The following is a 15,662-nucleotide window of genomic DNA, read 5'->3' as shown; positions in this document are numbered from 1 at the left end:
TGCACCCAGTGACCATAGACTTAAAGGAAATGGGACCAGCTTTACTCCTACTGCCCATCTGATGGTGAGCTCAGCTCATCTCAGCTTCACTGCTGTGTAAAATGAAATTTTTTGCATCTGAGCTGAGGGGAGGGCACGAGTATCCTCAGGATCTAGCATGAGCTGGGGTTTTGCCTACATCGGCTATCCCCTTGTTAGCAAGTTACAGCTGACAGTTCCCTATTACTCCAGGTCACTTCACTTCTTACCACGCTTGTCTTCCAAGCATGCATTTAGGCAGAGACAGAGTGGATGTTGCCACAGCCAGACCCTGCTGGAGTTAATGTGAGTAGAAATGGGTCTTGGTAATTAATGCAGTTACAAGTTGAGCTAACTAGATTTTTAGCTGAAGCTTCCTGCTGGCTCCTGCTCCCTTCCCACAAGGGACACATGGTCTGATGGACAAGGGAACCCTCATTTGTAGGGGAGCCTGCTGGGAGCAGGCAGGGCTGGCATGAAACCACTGCAAGGATGCTGGGGCTTTTAATATGTTGCTCGTTTGTCTCTTCAGCACCCACTCGGACTCAACCCCAATCTGTCTGACGTGCAGTCAACCTCCAAATGGGAAATATGGCTTTCACTGCTTGGTATTCAAAAGGGCAATGAGATAGGGAACACACAATGTGTTCTCCACTGAGCTCAACAAATCCTTTAAGCAACCAATGTCTCTGTGTTCACTGGCTGATGTTGTAACACAAAGGAAGCTTTGTGCTGGGAGCTTTTATCCTGCTGTCATGACTGCCATGTCCAAGACCCAAGTAGGTGTGAAACACAAAGATCACTGGTGAAGTTTTCCATCAGCTACAGGCAATAGCCCATGCCTAGGTGCAGAATGGAGAAGATTTAACTGCAATAGGAACCAGCTTTGCTAAAAAGTTTAGTCATTGAAAAGGGGAGTATTGGAGTGTTAGAAACCTTTTGCACGTTATGTTAGGTTCAGTGTAAAGTCATGGAAGATGTCAAAACTGCTGATTTTGATATGGCTGAAATGAAATCTTTGTTGGGGTATGTGGGCAGGCACTGTTTACAAGGCAGAAGCTGTATTAAAATATCCTGAGTTGGACAGACCCACAAATTGGACATCAAGTCCAACTCCTAGTTCCTCCAAGTCCAACTGCAAGCTGTGTTAGGTGGCTGATCCACCAGCAGCCTTGCCTGGAGCTAGTGTTTGGACCATGTACCTGACTGTGACTTGGCATGAGTGCCATGTCTTTCTGTGCAGGATGCTGGAATGGTATCTTTCCAGTCTTTCCTCTCAGAAGTTTTTCACTGTTTTATTTTTTTATTTTTTTTAGTGATAATTATAGTAGCACTGAGAGGTGGACAGTGTGATGTGATATTTAGGGCTGTCAGCTGAGAGTAAGGAGCATCTCCTCTCTGGTGCACAGGGGAAAATCTTAGTTTTATCTTGACTGCAGAAGATCTCTATTTTAAGTAATCAGTCACCTGAGAAAGAAATAGTCACTTAGGAATGCCATTCATTTTCTGGTTGACAAATGAATTATACTGATTTCATACAGGAAATCTGCTGAGCACAAAGTTGAAAGTTGTTGGTTTCACTGGGTGTCTTTTACTAGCTGACAGCCAAAGCAAGTTTGTACTGAATTGCCCCAGTAAGTAATTATCAGTAGTCCCCAAACAGATTTATGGAGTATGTCTGACTGACTCCCATTGTTTCAACAAACACAGCCCTGTCATGTGCTTGAGTCTGAGGAACTTTATAGGGGAAACAATAAAGTAAGTCTTTGAGGAAAGAACATTGTGTATCCTCTGCAACAGTCAGTGCCACCGCTCCCTCTCAGCTGGGAGTTGTCTCCTGAGATGAAAATATGCCGTATATGGAGCACAAAATCTGCTGCAGACGAGCTACACAGAGAGCTGGATTCCTTTTCCTCTTTCATCACCTTTATTTATTGGTCTCCTTTACATTTTTGAATAATTATGAATTTTTTATCCCTGGATGAGTGAATTAAGGTTGCTGATTAGAGGACTATTGTGTCCTCACGAGTACTTGTTCCAATCAAGGGAAAAGTATGTTCTTAATTTGAGCTACCCTGGGGTCGTGTCCAGTGAAATCAAGGCATCTTGTTTGCTTCTGAGTTGGGCCGCTAGGGTGACTGAAACTCCAGATTTTTTTACCTTATGCTTTCAACCTCTGGACTGTGTTCTGTTATTTCTGTGCCAAAAATATGTACAGCCTCCATTAGAAATCTTTTCCACACAGAGATGCTTACGAACTTTGGTCAAATAACCTCTCAGTCTTCTGTGAAATGAAATAAATACACTGAGTTTTTTCAATTATGCCAAGGCATACTTCATGGACTTTAATTTTTCTGTTCTGTTTTTGAACCCTCAAAAATTCCACTTTGAAGTGCAGACACAAAGTTGCTACAGAATTGAAAATTTGGTCTTGTCACTGCATGCAGCATTGGTATTACTCTTACCATTTGTTCGGGGGCAAATTTTACTTCTTACGGCTATAGCATTAGGTTAAAAAGCATAAACACAGCTGGTAGTTTGCCATTACCCTGCTGCTATTTTCCAATGTCATGAACTTCAGCATACAGGCCCCCTCTTCTATGGGACTTGACTTCTTTGCTTTTTGTTTTGCTTGCTTTATGAAAGCAGATCTTTAAATTCCACTGACTTTAGCAAGTGACCCAGTTCACCCTGCCTAACCAATCATCCTTTTACTGTCTCACCCAACGCTCATTTTCTGTTCTCTTCCAGATCAACCATAAAGATATTTAATGGCAAAAATATCTCTCTACAGGAATGAAAGTGTTAGCCTGATGTTTCCTATGCATGTTACTTTTATAATCAGTTCAGAATGGGCTCGTTTTTAACATAGTGATAGTTTACACAGTCAAAATGTTGGATGGGACAAAATGAAGTTTTTCACAGATATATTTTGTTCAGTCCAACCAAGCCTGTTGTCTGTTGGAGGGAGGCTATGTTCATGTTGGTCTGATAAGAAATAATCTACTAAAAACCACAGCACTAACCTCTGTCTTACTGAAGTTTTAATCTCAAGGCACACTCCAAATATGACTGAAAAGACCTTTGAAATGTCTTTGATCTCAGCTTTCTGTTAACATAACCATGGAGGCATCTTTGGGTCAGCTGGCATGCTGTCCTCTGAAATGAGAAGAAAGAAAAATAAGAGTCATAGAGGCTTTGTTATTAAGCAGTTGAAAAGTCCCTGTTTTCCCATTTTCCCCATATTTCAATGTGACTGAGGATTTGATCAGCAGGGGAGCCTGCTATGGGAAATGCTGTGCTCCAGGTTTGTGTTTGAAAAATCAAAGTGAATCCCAACCCCTGTCTGCAACCATGGAGCACACATAGATTAAACTAGAGCCTTTCTGGACTACTCTAGGGGCCATTAGTTGTCCATGGTTCCTGCAGAGTAAAATCAGGTTGAGTGGGGAGGCTGCAAGGGTGCTGGTTGTCCTTGCCTGCCTCAGGCACCTGTGAACAAATAATTCAGTAGTCGTCTGTAGATGAAATAGGGGCAGAGCTGCTTTTGAGCTCAGGAGACCAGTTTAGCTTCAGTAACAGCTTGGAAGTGCAAGTATGTTGTTTTATACGCAGGTCCAGCTACTGCCAGTTTGGAGGTGAAAGAAGAGGGCAAGTGCTGGGAATTTGTAAGAAAAGGCAAGTGGCAGTGACCTTCTTAAAAATCCAGGTGCTCTTTGGATCTGCTTGCCTATATGGTGCTGAGCAGTGATCATCCAGATCCCAAAAGTGCAGCCACAGGCCTGTAGTCAGGCAGAACATCCACAGATGACTTCAAATCAGTAGGAGTTAATGGTTACAGATAAAATGAAGTCAAAATGTGTAGAGTTTGTGTAAGAGAAGAAATTTCATTTTCTTAGCACTTTCCCTCTGTGCCACCACTGTATACGTTTGTGAAGGAGCAATTTGCTTCTGAATTTGCAGCTTGGGAATGCTCATCTTCAATGATCTGGGTTTGCTCTCTGGTTAGCCATTTTATGATTGAAAATGCCTCCTTCTATATGAAACATCAGATACTACATCAATATTACTTCAACTGTCAGTGGCTTCTAGCCTATAAAATAGCAATTGGATCCTGAATCTCTAGACAGTTCAGGACTCGATCTGGTCAGGAGTTTTTAATGAATAAAAGGCGACTTTGCTGTATTGGGTTTATGTGGCAAGGTTTTGGTAGTGGGGGGGCTGCATAGCTGGCCTCTATGAGCAGAGCCCAGCAGCTGCCCCATGTCAGATCAGAGCCAGCTCCAGCTGCTCCAAAAGAGAACCGTTGCTGGCCAGAGCCAAGCTAGGGAGCAACACTGTTTGGGCCTGTGGGAGAGGAGACTGAAGAAAGGGAAAACAAACAAACAAACTGCTACAGAACAGCAGCTGGGACAGTGAGGAGTGAGAAGCAGCCCTGCAGCCCCTGAGGTGAGTGTGGCAGGAGGTGCTCCAGGCAGGCAGCAGCAGTTCTCCTGCAGCCTGTGAGAGGCCCCTGGTGGAGCAGGCTGTCCCCCTGCAGCCCATGGGTCCCACATGGAGCAGATCTCCACGCTGCAGCCCGTGGAGGAGCCCCCAGTGGAGCAGGTGGATGTGGCCTGGAGGAGGCTGTGGCCCATGGAGAGCCCCCGCAGGAGCAAGCCCCGGGCCGGAGCTGCAGCCCGTGGAGAGGAGCCCACGCAGGAGCAGGGGTCTGGGGGGAGCTGCTGCCCGTGGGGGACCCATGCTGGAACAGTTTGCTCCTGGGGGATGGACCCCATGGGATGGAGCCGTGTGGGAGCAGTTCTTGAAGAGCTGCTGCCTGTGGGCAGCCCCCGCAGGCTCAGGTCGGGGAGGACGGCATCCCGTGGGAGGGACCCGCGTGGAGCAGGGGCAGAGAGGGACCGTGAGGGAGCGGCAGAGACGAAGAGTTGGGAACTGACTGCAGCCCCCATTCCCTTGTGTTGCTCGGGGGGAGGAGGTGGAAGAGGGTGGATGACTGGGGGGGGGGGGGGTTTTAGTTTGCTTCTAGTTTCTCACTGTTACAGACCGTTAGTAATAGGCAATAAATTTTATTAAACTCCCTATACAGAGTCTGTTGTGCCCGTGATGATAACGGTTGACTGACCTTCCTGTTCTCATCTCAACCCTTGAGCCCTTTCCATCATTATTTTCTCCCCCGTTTTCCTTTGAGGAGGGGGAGGGAGGGAGTCATCGTGGAGTTCAGCTGCCCAGCAGGGTAAAACCACCACAGCTGAAGATACTTTGTTCAGCTCTTGTGAGAAGCTCAGATTTTTTTTTTTTTTTTTAATTTTAGGATAAACGATGCTTTACTACACAAAGTGAATGTTTTCCTGATGAAAAGACTGTATTTTGCCATAACTAGCACTTTCCCTTAAAAGTGAAGTCTTGACAGTGTTGTGGTTCTTGGTGGAAAGCTGACAGGCAGTCAGATCCTTGATGTGCTGTTTGCATTTGTTTGACCCCATGTGTGGTCCTAGCAACAACTGAGAAATAACACTTAAAGTGATTCTGAAATGGCAATGTTAACTCCAGTGTCCTGTCTAATTTCCTTTCTGTGACTGTACTTCCCCCCCATAAAGGTCTGAGGAATACTGCATGGTAACTGATGCAGTATAATTACTTATCATTGTTCATTGTTAAATAACCTTTATGCCTTTATGTTCTATCTGTTATATGGTACTACATGTTATTTATTAACATATGCAACTTCAAATCATGATTCATATGAAAATGCAGTATGAGATCTGAAGACAGTCCTAAAATGATGGGTTCAACGTGATTTCTACCCAAATAGCAAGTCTTGCTACTTTGAAAACAAAGCTGAATAAAACTGAGCGGCAATTCATGAGGATTTTCATTTACACAACTTTGCACTTGTCCTGTTTTTGAAACCAGGGACAAAAACATAATTGCTTTATGTGTTTATGGAAATTCAGTCCACGTTCACAAAAATATTTTGCAAAGCTTGCAGTAACTTTGAAGCTTCAGGTGTCCAGCTAAGCCCTTATTTCTTGGATGAGATTTGTGTGACTGTAAATTCCTAATTTGAAAACTGCTCTGCTAACAATGCAGGTTTCTTCTTACTCCCGCAGATGTCTGTGTGTGCGTCCTTTTCAGTCTCCAGCTCAACTTATCTAGCCATCTTCTGATTCTTGTTATGTTTCTATTACATCTGAAGCTGTGTGTGTGATCACTACCCAATCACCGTCTGGAAATTCATAGAATCACAGAATGGATGAGGTTAAAAGGCACCACTGGAGGTTGTCTAACCCTATCTCCCTGCTCAGGTTGACCAGAGTCATGTCTTTTTTGTTGTTGTTGTTTGTTTGTTTGTTTGTTTGTTTGTTTTTAGTAGGTGTTTCCTTTATTGGATGGAGACTCCACAACCTCTTTAGGCAACTTTTTCCAGTGTTCAGCCATTCTCACAGTGAGGAAAGAAAATGCTGTTACAGCTAGTCCTTCCAGTACAAATCTGCTGACAGTACTTAAGTTTGCCACCCAAAACAGAAGGGCTATCAAAACCCAGTATGGACTAGAAACATAATTAGCAAAATCAGCCCATTACAGTGTTGGTAACTGAAACAAATAATGTCTTGTATTTCTTGAGGAAATTGTCCTCAGTCTTCATGCTCTGGATTTACAAAAGTGTAACAGGGAGCCAAATGTTTGCAGCCCAGATGGAGAAAAGAAAATCAGCTTGTCTCACACTGAGTTTTACCTGACAATGAAAATTATTGGGTGGCAGTTCGTCATTGATTTTATGAAATTCTTGTGTGTTGCCCTTACATCAGGTAATCCTTGCAGAGGTTGTGATGCTGTCCTTCCTGTCCAGCACCTCTCCGCCACCAGCTCTTTCTATTTATTGAACAGCAATGACTCTTGTCAAGTGTAAATGCAGTTTTTGTAACAGTACAGAAATCCAACAATAAAAAACAGCTGTGAAGGGACAACTTGCACCTACACCGCGTTAACTGAAAACTTTTTGAAGTGATTTCTCAGCCTGTGTAAGGAATAAATTGCTAGCTATCAGGCTTTTGCCTTTTCAAGTGTTTAATGTAGATCTTCCCATGCACTCCAATGCTAGAAGTAACATTTTTATTGCTCACCCAACTTCTGAAGCTGTTTTTGTAGAACAGAACAGAAAAAGGAGAGAAAGAGTTGCTGATAAATGACTGGGGGGAAGGCTCAGCAGTGCTCAAACCAACTGGGGCTCAGAGATACCTTCCAGACACCCAGGTTGGTATCTAACCACTGCGCAGGGTTATCTGCGGCAGTAACCCCAAACTGGACTGCAAAGCCTCAGCATCCGTTCATCTCCCTCTGGAATTACACTTGATTGTGATACATGATGAAAACCTGCCTGTCTGGGGGCTGTGCCAAATCTGAAGCCCCATGTTGGTGAGCTATGGGGCAGAAGTAAACAGCAGGTAAGCTTTTTTTTTTTTTTTCTTTTTTTTTTTTTTCTCCAGACATCATCATCTGTGACAGTTTATGAAGACTGTTGTCTTCTGAGGAACTGAGGATGCTCTACAGATAATAACAATTTAAAGGCACTGGTGATGCTTTGAACACTGAATCAATAATGGGCTTGAAAAACCATAAGCCAGGCTTGACCAAAGAGAAGAACTGATTGATTTTTTTTTTCTATTTGCAGCTTTTGAAGCAGCACTTTTCTGGGCAACTTGGGCTCCCTGCGTCATCTGGTTAGCCCAGCCCTTGCAAGATTGCTCTCTCCTGCAGACCATGAGACAGAGCCAAAGCAATCCAGAGGAGACAGTCATGCAGAGCTGTAGAGTGGACTGACTGACACAGGGCAGGTTAAGTGGCAAAGACTTCTTCAGCAAGTGTCCCTTGATCCTGAAGAGGCCTAATCCTGCTTACAGAGTTAGCAGAGGTAACACCACCCCTCTGCAGTTCATTGCTGAACTAGGCCAAGAAAAATGAAGTGGTACTGCTGTGACTATCCATAGTTTTTGTGCAGCTGCTGGGCCAGTCTGACACTGCAAAGCTAGGGGAAAGAGGCATTAAAGATCTGAGGTGAAGCTGGTCCCTCTGCGAACAGGGAATCGATGTCTCATAAGCACAAAGCTTTCCTGCAGTGACTCCAAGCAGGGCATTTTAGAGCTGCAACGTGAACAGCAGAAAAACTCCATCGTTTTTGAGAGAAGAAGTTTTGACCATGTCTGTTTTCCCTTTCTGTGGCAGGTAGCATGGTTCACTGACTGCTCTGATGCAGAAGACCGCCAGTGAGTGCTGGCAGCTGGCAAAAATCAGCGGTGCAAGAAACAGCAATCCCTTGGGCCGTGCCTGTTTGCAGTGCTGCAGACAGATGCTGCACGCATGTTCATGTATAAACACATGTTCAGTCTCACTTTCTTCTAACAAACTCAGTCTAATGAAAGCTGCTGCATGGCAAAGCCAGCAGAAGAGGCAGTGCAGTAGGGGAGCAGAGTACTGATTTGCAAGCCTGCAGCCTGTGGGTTGCAGAGTGACACCGGGTGAGCGCTGCAGTGCTCTGCACTCCTGGTGCCCCCTCTAATTAAATTGACGGCTCCTCAGAGCAGAGGCTGACTGTGTACAGATTTGAACAATGAGGTTTTGATCTTGTTTGAGGTCCCTCGGCACTGCATTAATACTATTATATTAATCATATTATATGATTTACGGTCACATCAGTAGGACAGTTTATAAGAAGAACGACCCTGTGATGAAAGGACAGAGCTGAGAATGGGAAGTTAAAAGATCTAGTCCAGATTTCTGTTTCAATTTTGAGCTCATCATTTGTTCCTTCGACTGGCATACAACCACAGCTTGCACAGGTTAGTGATCGCTGAACTAAGATTTGTAGAAATTCTCTCTAGATTGCTCTATTGCTGTTGTCATTTGTTTTGTCTCTGGCTGTGACACAGTTAACCCATTTAAGCTCATGTTACCCTGTTAAAAGCCAATGTAATTTACCATTCATGAGCAGAAGGTATTCTCCCAGGGGCTTGTCTCTGAGAATGAGTGGGGAGAGGGATGAGGTGCAGAGAGGATCCCCTTGGAAGATAGGAGGGTAGAGATTTCACTGTCACTGTTTTGGATTGCCACCTGTGGCTCAACTTTGAATTGTCATTTCCTTTGTTGTCTGAGATGGTGGTTGTGCTAGAAGAGCTGGGACAGCAAATACTCCCCGCCTTGAGCCCTCTCACAGATGCCTGTGCTTCTGAGCCAACCCTAATATAGCAAACCCAGAACTATTTGTCTGTGCAAGGATGATTAGTGTTGGATGTGCTGTAATTAAAACATGCTCATCGTGTTGGCTGGGGCACTGGTCCATAACCTGAAGGTTGGCATGTCCTTTGGCACAGCCCGGAGTCAGACTGCCACTCAGGTAGCAGCCAGGCATGGCCCAGTGTCAGCTGGAAGGCGCTGCTGTCTGTGGGCAGCTGGGACATGGAATTTTTGGCTGGGGGAGGGAAATGTGAGTTTTGGCCTGGGAGTCAGACAGCATTTCCTGGTCTATTTTATTTGGTAGTATAGGTGAGGCAGTCTGGGAGGAGGCACGGTTCTCCACTGGCCAGGGAATCTGGGTGAAAGCTGAAAGGGACAATTGCAGCCTCCTTTTCTGCATCCTGCTGTCTCCTTTTCTCCATATTCTCTCTTTCTTTTCCTGCAGCCTTTTCCTTTTTGCTCTTCATGGTCCCACCTCAAACCACGAATTAAATACCACGATTGTCTCCTAAACACAGCTAAAATGCATTGTTAAAATTTGGCAGCAGTGGCGCCTGCAGGTACAGCAAGGTGGGATGAGAATGGCAAGCATCAGTGTTATGACCTTCAGCAGGTTTTTCATTTCCTGTGGTAAGACTGGTGTTCTGTATGAAATGTATACTGATACCCAGCTCAAGTTTTAGTGGGTTGTGCAAGTCATGTTTCTAAGCAATGCAATACTTGCTTTTCTTCATTGACGTGGAAGGAAAAATGAATTATTCAATGTATGATTAATGATGTGCAGACTGAGGTAACTAGCTGTAGCTGCTACTCTCTTCCATTCATTTGGAAACACTGCTAGAGAAAGAGTGACAGGTGGCCATAATCTCCATGTACTATATCTTCCATGCGGGGGGGAGGGGTTGAAACAACCTTATCAACAATCTGTGATACTTGTTGTGACAAGGTTGTTAACTGGAAGATACAGATTATCCTGTAGACAAATTACTGCTTTGCAAAGTATTATTCTGTTGAGAACAGAATCATAAACCACGTCATTGCACCTCACGCTCCACCAAGTCTGTGTGGAACATCTTGAAAATTCAAGGATTTAATTGCTGGGAATTCATGATTTGTTATAAAGGTAAAGAAAAGTCCTAACTTTGTTTACTGGTGGTGAGACAGTAGTTTCTTCCCATAAAATTAAAATGTGTTTGAAATCCCCAATAGGCTGCACAGTCAGGCTCTGTTTTCTGCATTTCTTTGTTCTCTTCCCTTCTCTTGTGTCCTTTCCTATCCAGGAGAGACTCTAATCTCACAAGAGGCTCTTTGGATGTTGGGATTTGAATCCCCCCTCAGGCAGAGGAGAGAAACCAAATGGGTTTGGTTTCACTTCTGGGGCAGAGGCTCAGTGCATGGCAGGAGGGGAGCTTTAGATAAACAAGTCATTGCCTTTGTGGTTCTGGTACTTAAGGACTAGGCAGCAGCTGATTGCAGAATCAGTTATGGACTCGCTCTGGGCTCTAGTTTCTACCTGAGTCCCACTCTAGATGCTGATATCTTTCTTGAATTCAGCTGCAACAGTCTCTTAAACAGCTCATTCTGTATACTTTCCAGATCAATGAGTTGTCTCTTCCAGATCAGCCAAGTTAAGTGCTGGGTTACCCTGATAGTCCATACATGAAATCTGAAAGAATTATTAAGCTCTGTCTGAAGGATCTGAGCCCTAAAAATACATCCTGGAATTCCTTTTCAAAATGTGCTCCTTGTTCCTCCTTAACTCCGAGTTCCCTATCTGCAGATCCAGAATGATGTGAGTTTATGTATCATATGGCAAAATGGAAATTTGTTGGGTTTTGATAATTTCTAGACATTTCTAGACATATCTTGAAAGTCTTAATCTATGGCAAAAGTCTGATACTGAAAAACAAAACAAGCTTGTCATTGGAAACTAAAAATTACACATTCTGAAATCATTTTTTATTTCCATCCCGTAAACAATTTCAAAAATCTCTTCCAGTAAAAGATAATAGCAGCTCAGTCTCCTGATGCTGAGGAGTTGGGAATTATCTACCTTTCAGTGTAAGAAAGGGAAAGCTTGGTAGTAAAGCTCTATCTGGCTGTATTTGTGCATGCAGTCTGTCCAGGAGTGATCTGCTCAAAGACTTAGAGTGTCTTAAAAATCCTAAGGAAAGAAATCCTACTCTTAAAGAATGTCTGTTTGATCCCTTTGTCCTGTGAGCATGATGTAAAGGTATTTGATTCCACTTGATCCCTCTGCTGACACCATCTATCTTGATGTGGAGGCCAGCACTTAGAACACGTGTGATTTGATTTCCTGTAGCCTAGTGGAGTATTTATGAATGGAATTGATTGCATGATTATTAGCTCTCAGCAGGTAATGGCTTCTTAGAAATGTATGCTTTGTTATTAATACTGTTTTGATATATCAGTGGCTGCACCAAGAAAAGCTTTCTTTCCATAGTCATATTCATTTTGAAGAAAACCATTCCTCAGATGATTTACAGCTGTTCCAGTGAGCAGCCTGATATGCCTGCAGGTACACAGGGGTATCACATCCTTCAGGGCCTTTATCCCATTAAACAAAAATACAGATAGATTTTCCTTCTATTGCTAATGTACTATAGACAGGTTACAGTTTGTCCCTGAAGTGTGCAATTGAGAAATCACATATTAAGCCTGATTAGATTAATGTCATTGTGCATTTAAGCTCTTGCAGAATATTAAGTTAACTTGTTCTGTTGCCGTACGCACTCTGTGTGCAGGGGTGAGTTGTGAGTATTCCCAAAATGAAGAATGATGTTTCAGGAGTGTAATAAATCAGTAAATGCCTATTTTGTAGGCCTGCAGCTTCCCGTGATGGATAGCAAGAGGTGCTTTAAATGTCAGCCCCACACTGGCATGGAATGAACGTATTTTCTTCTAGTGAGATAAACCCATCACAAGAGAGGACACTTGAAACTCCAAGGAGCTTAACTGTACTTTTCAGCTGGCTGTAGGCAAGGACAGCACTGTGTGTCTTTGTTCCAAGCTTCCTCGCCTAACCTCTGCCCTTGCCTGCCACCCCTCTTGTTTCTCTTTCTGCTTCTGAGATCCCAGGGAGAGACAGTTGCAAAGACTTTGGGAAAGACAAGGCTGAGACAAAATATGAGCCATGATGTGGTATGGATTCAGCTGTTTTGCTACCATTATGATATTCTGTACTACCTTATCTTTTAAGACAGATAAATTAATACAGTTGACTCTGTCATGTTTAATTGCCATAAATACTCATTTTTTTCCCCCAGCTGCTCAACACTTTTTGTTTTGCTTGTTTTATTTTTTTCAGTTTTCAGTTGCCTTCTCTGCATCTTAGAAATTTTTTCTTGTTTCAGAAGAGCTCTGTGATCCAGTTAAAGAATATCATTTGGTGTGGGATATAAGTATGTTATTTACTGAAACTAATTATGTTACTAATTATGTAATCTTTAACATCTGAGAACAATAGAAAATGCCCTTGGCTGCTCCTATTTATCTGAGTACAAGGTTCTTTGTAGTAATTCCTATAAAGATGTTAATGCATGCATTGTTCCACGTGCTGTCCTATTCCTATTTGAAGACTGAAAAAAAAAAAGAAAAAAAAGAAAAAAGCAACGTTGGTACAAAATCCAGATGTAGCACATTCTATCTGAGAATAATCTGTCACAGTGACTAACAAGGCATTGAGTGCAACCAGACAATTGTAAAGGAATATTTCTGTCCAGGCAGATGGAAAACAGTAGTGTGTAGATAAGTTGAGTGGTTTCAGAAATATTCTTTAAGAACCAAGCAGTATGTGCTGTCCTGTTTTTATAAGTATTGCTAGAGGCTATACTTAATTTTCATAGCATCAGTTTACCCTTATCTGATTTGAAGGCCAAAATTTACTGTGTGACTAAGAAACTGTGGAGAAAGCTGAAGCAATCACGAAATTACATAGGGCATAAGCTGAAGGCCTGAAATGAGTTTTCAAGAGGCAAGCCCCTTAGTTAGCCCTTTTCTTTGTTGTTGTTTTTGTTTGTTTGTTTGTTTGTTTTACCAGAAGTCTTGCTTTGTTTGCTTTTTTTGGGTTACAGGCGTGGACTGGGTTTAGATGCCGTGGAAAAATGTGTAGTCAGGACAGGGTTGACTGTGCAGAGGTCCCTACAGGGATTAAAATTTGTCTTAGAGCTGGGTACTCCCTAAAGGTGATTCTTCACTGCTTCTAGAGGAGTTGAAATTACATTACTGAATCTGAATACTGAAACTGCATCAGGTTGTCCCAGTGGTCTCAGGCAGTACTTTTTAGCTGTAGGAATTTGATCTCAAAATATGATGGGAACAGTTGTAGTGGAATCATCCTGGCTCGTGGCAGTCTGCAGATGACTCGGGGCTGAGGGAAACTCTTTTAGGTGAGTTTGCGTAACTGAGGAGGCTCACTGAAAGCTGGCAGAGTGATCTATCCAAGTACAGAACAGTTCCTGCCAGACTTTATTTTTATATACTGGAATGATTTATTAAGTTAGGTAGCATCCTTCACTGTCATTCTCTGTCACTCCTTCAGCAATTTGCATTGGAATCTGCTTTAAGATATGAGAAAACCAAATTGCTGTGAAGTAAAGCACAGTTTCAGCTGTACCTTATCAGCTCCAGAGGAAAATGCCCATGGCATGAAGGAGTCTGTGCTAAACGTGAGGTAATTCATATTCCTGTGAAACCCTCAAAGGGGATGTGCAGGCTTAAAATGAAGCTGCAAACATTTTGGATTTCTTTTGTCTACTGGCAGTAAGCCAGAGCATGCTGTGGAAAACAGGAGGGGTGGCTTTCAGCCTTCCCAGGGATGGGAAGAACTGTACAAAGGCTTTTCTCTTGCTTGACGAGTGGTCCAACCATTAGGCTATTACCCCAAGCTTGCACAGCATCCTCCTGCCTTAGGGGATGAGCATGGTACTTTGGGAGCTTAGTCCTACCACGTCCATGTGAGTGGAGCCCTGCACTCATCACAATTTGGGTTTGGACACCTCAGTTTGATCCACATCCTGCTTGGGGTGTGTACATGCTTTATTGGATTGTCCTGTTATGTCTTTTTTCTAGCAATGTATTTTTTTTATGTACATCTGTATTTGTTACATTGTTTTTTTTGACAGATAGCTATGGAAGCTATCAGCATGGACTACACAAATGAGGTTTCTGTCAAGGGCTAAGTTGTCCGAGACTGCCATCTACTGAGTTATACGTAGTAGTACTGATGCACACAGCAGTGGCCAGCACTTCGCAGCAGTTTTTTCTCAGTGCACGTCTTAATGCGAGCACGCACAGGGACACCTATAAAACAAAAGGCAGGGCTCTCTGAAACTCAGCAAATACACCAGAGTATCAGAAAGACAGCTCAAAGCATGGTTCCTAGAGAAATGGAGCTAGACTCTGCTCTGGTTTTGCTTCAACATCTAAATTTGATGAAGTTCTCTTGCCACAAGGACAGCTGATATCCGACGATGCCCTTTTCTTTTGCACAAGTGACAGTCACTTCACAGCAGAGTAAAGCAGATGCAAAATACAGACAATCAGACTGAGGTATTTTAAACTCACTCCACCGTCACTGAAATAATTTTGAAAGCAGTAAAGCAGTGGAAAGTCAATTTTCCCTTTTACTCATAGCAGTTAGACAGAATGCTACTAGTCTAAAGGGGCCAGAAATAGATTTTGCTAAAATTAGCTGGGCTTGTGGTTTGGGGAGACTGAACTCACATTGGTTCAAAGGCTAATATAATGTATCATTACATGTGGAAAAGGTAAGAGAAAAAGCTGAAATGAGAGCTGGAGGTTTTCAAATGATAAGATAGTTCGCCTGGCTTCAGATTTGTGTGACTAAGGGTGTAACAATAATTTTGGCTGTATTTACTACCATCTAGAGTAGATTTTCTTTTCAGAACACTCATTAAACACTGCTGGAAGCCATTCAGGTCCGTTAATAAAAATAAATAAAAAAAATAATAAAAAAAAATACACTTTTTTTTTTGGCAGTGACAGCCATTTGGTATTTTGGCACCAGCCAGAAGGGAAGGAGGAAGAAAAATAAAAGTGTGAGATAGGACGGGCTGCTATGTGATGCCCTGCATTCGAGGCTTGGTACATAAGTGTTCCACAGGAGGGGACTGTACCATATTAAAAAAATGGCATGTCTAAAAAAGCCCAAAACCTAAGGATCCTGGCTTTCTTAGCTGCTTTAGCCCTACTATTCCGTACCTCTTCCACTCATACCCCTTCCTGCAGCTAGAAGGAGCTTACTGAGAATGAGCACATTTCAGGTGCAGCCTTTGGAGAAGGGTAGAGCTTGGCCTTCGTTAACAGCTCAGTGCTGTGTGGCAGACAGCCCCACTGCTGGACTGTCACAGAGTGAGAGCTGGGACCTC

The 15,662-nt window shown here is 43.2% G+C and overlaps 1 long non-coding RNA gene across 1 annotated transcript in view; it reads left to right on the top strand.

The window, feature by feature from the left end:
- Nucleotides 1-15,662, top strand: part of LOC118156567 — a 754,908-nt gene that overhangs the window by 575,797 nt on the left and 163,449 nt on the right. The window lies entirely within an intron of this gene.

Source organism: Oxyura jamaicensis, chromosome Z, assembly GCF_011077185.1.
Source record: "Oxyura jamaicensis isolate SHBP4307 breed ruddy duck chromosome Z, BPBGC_Ojam_1.0, whole genome shotgun sequence".
NCBI lineage: Eukaryota > Metazoa > Chordata > Aves > Anseriformes > Anatidae > Oxyura > Oxyura jamaicensis.
Note: the sequence above shows the minus strand (reverse complement) of the source record. Positions and strands in the feature narration are given on the sequence as shown.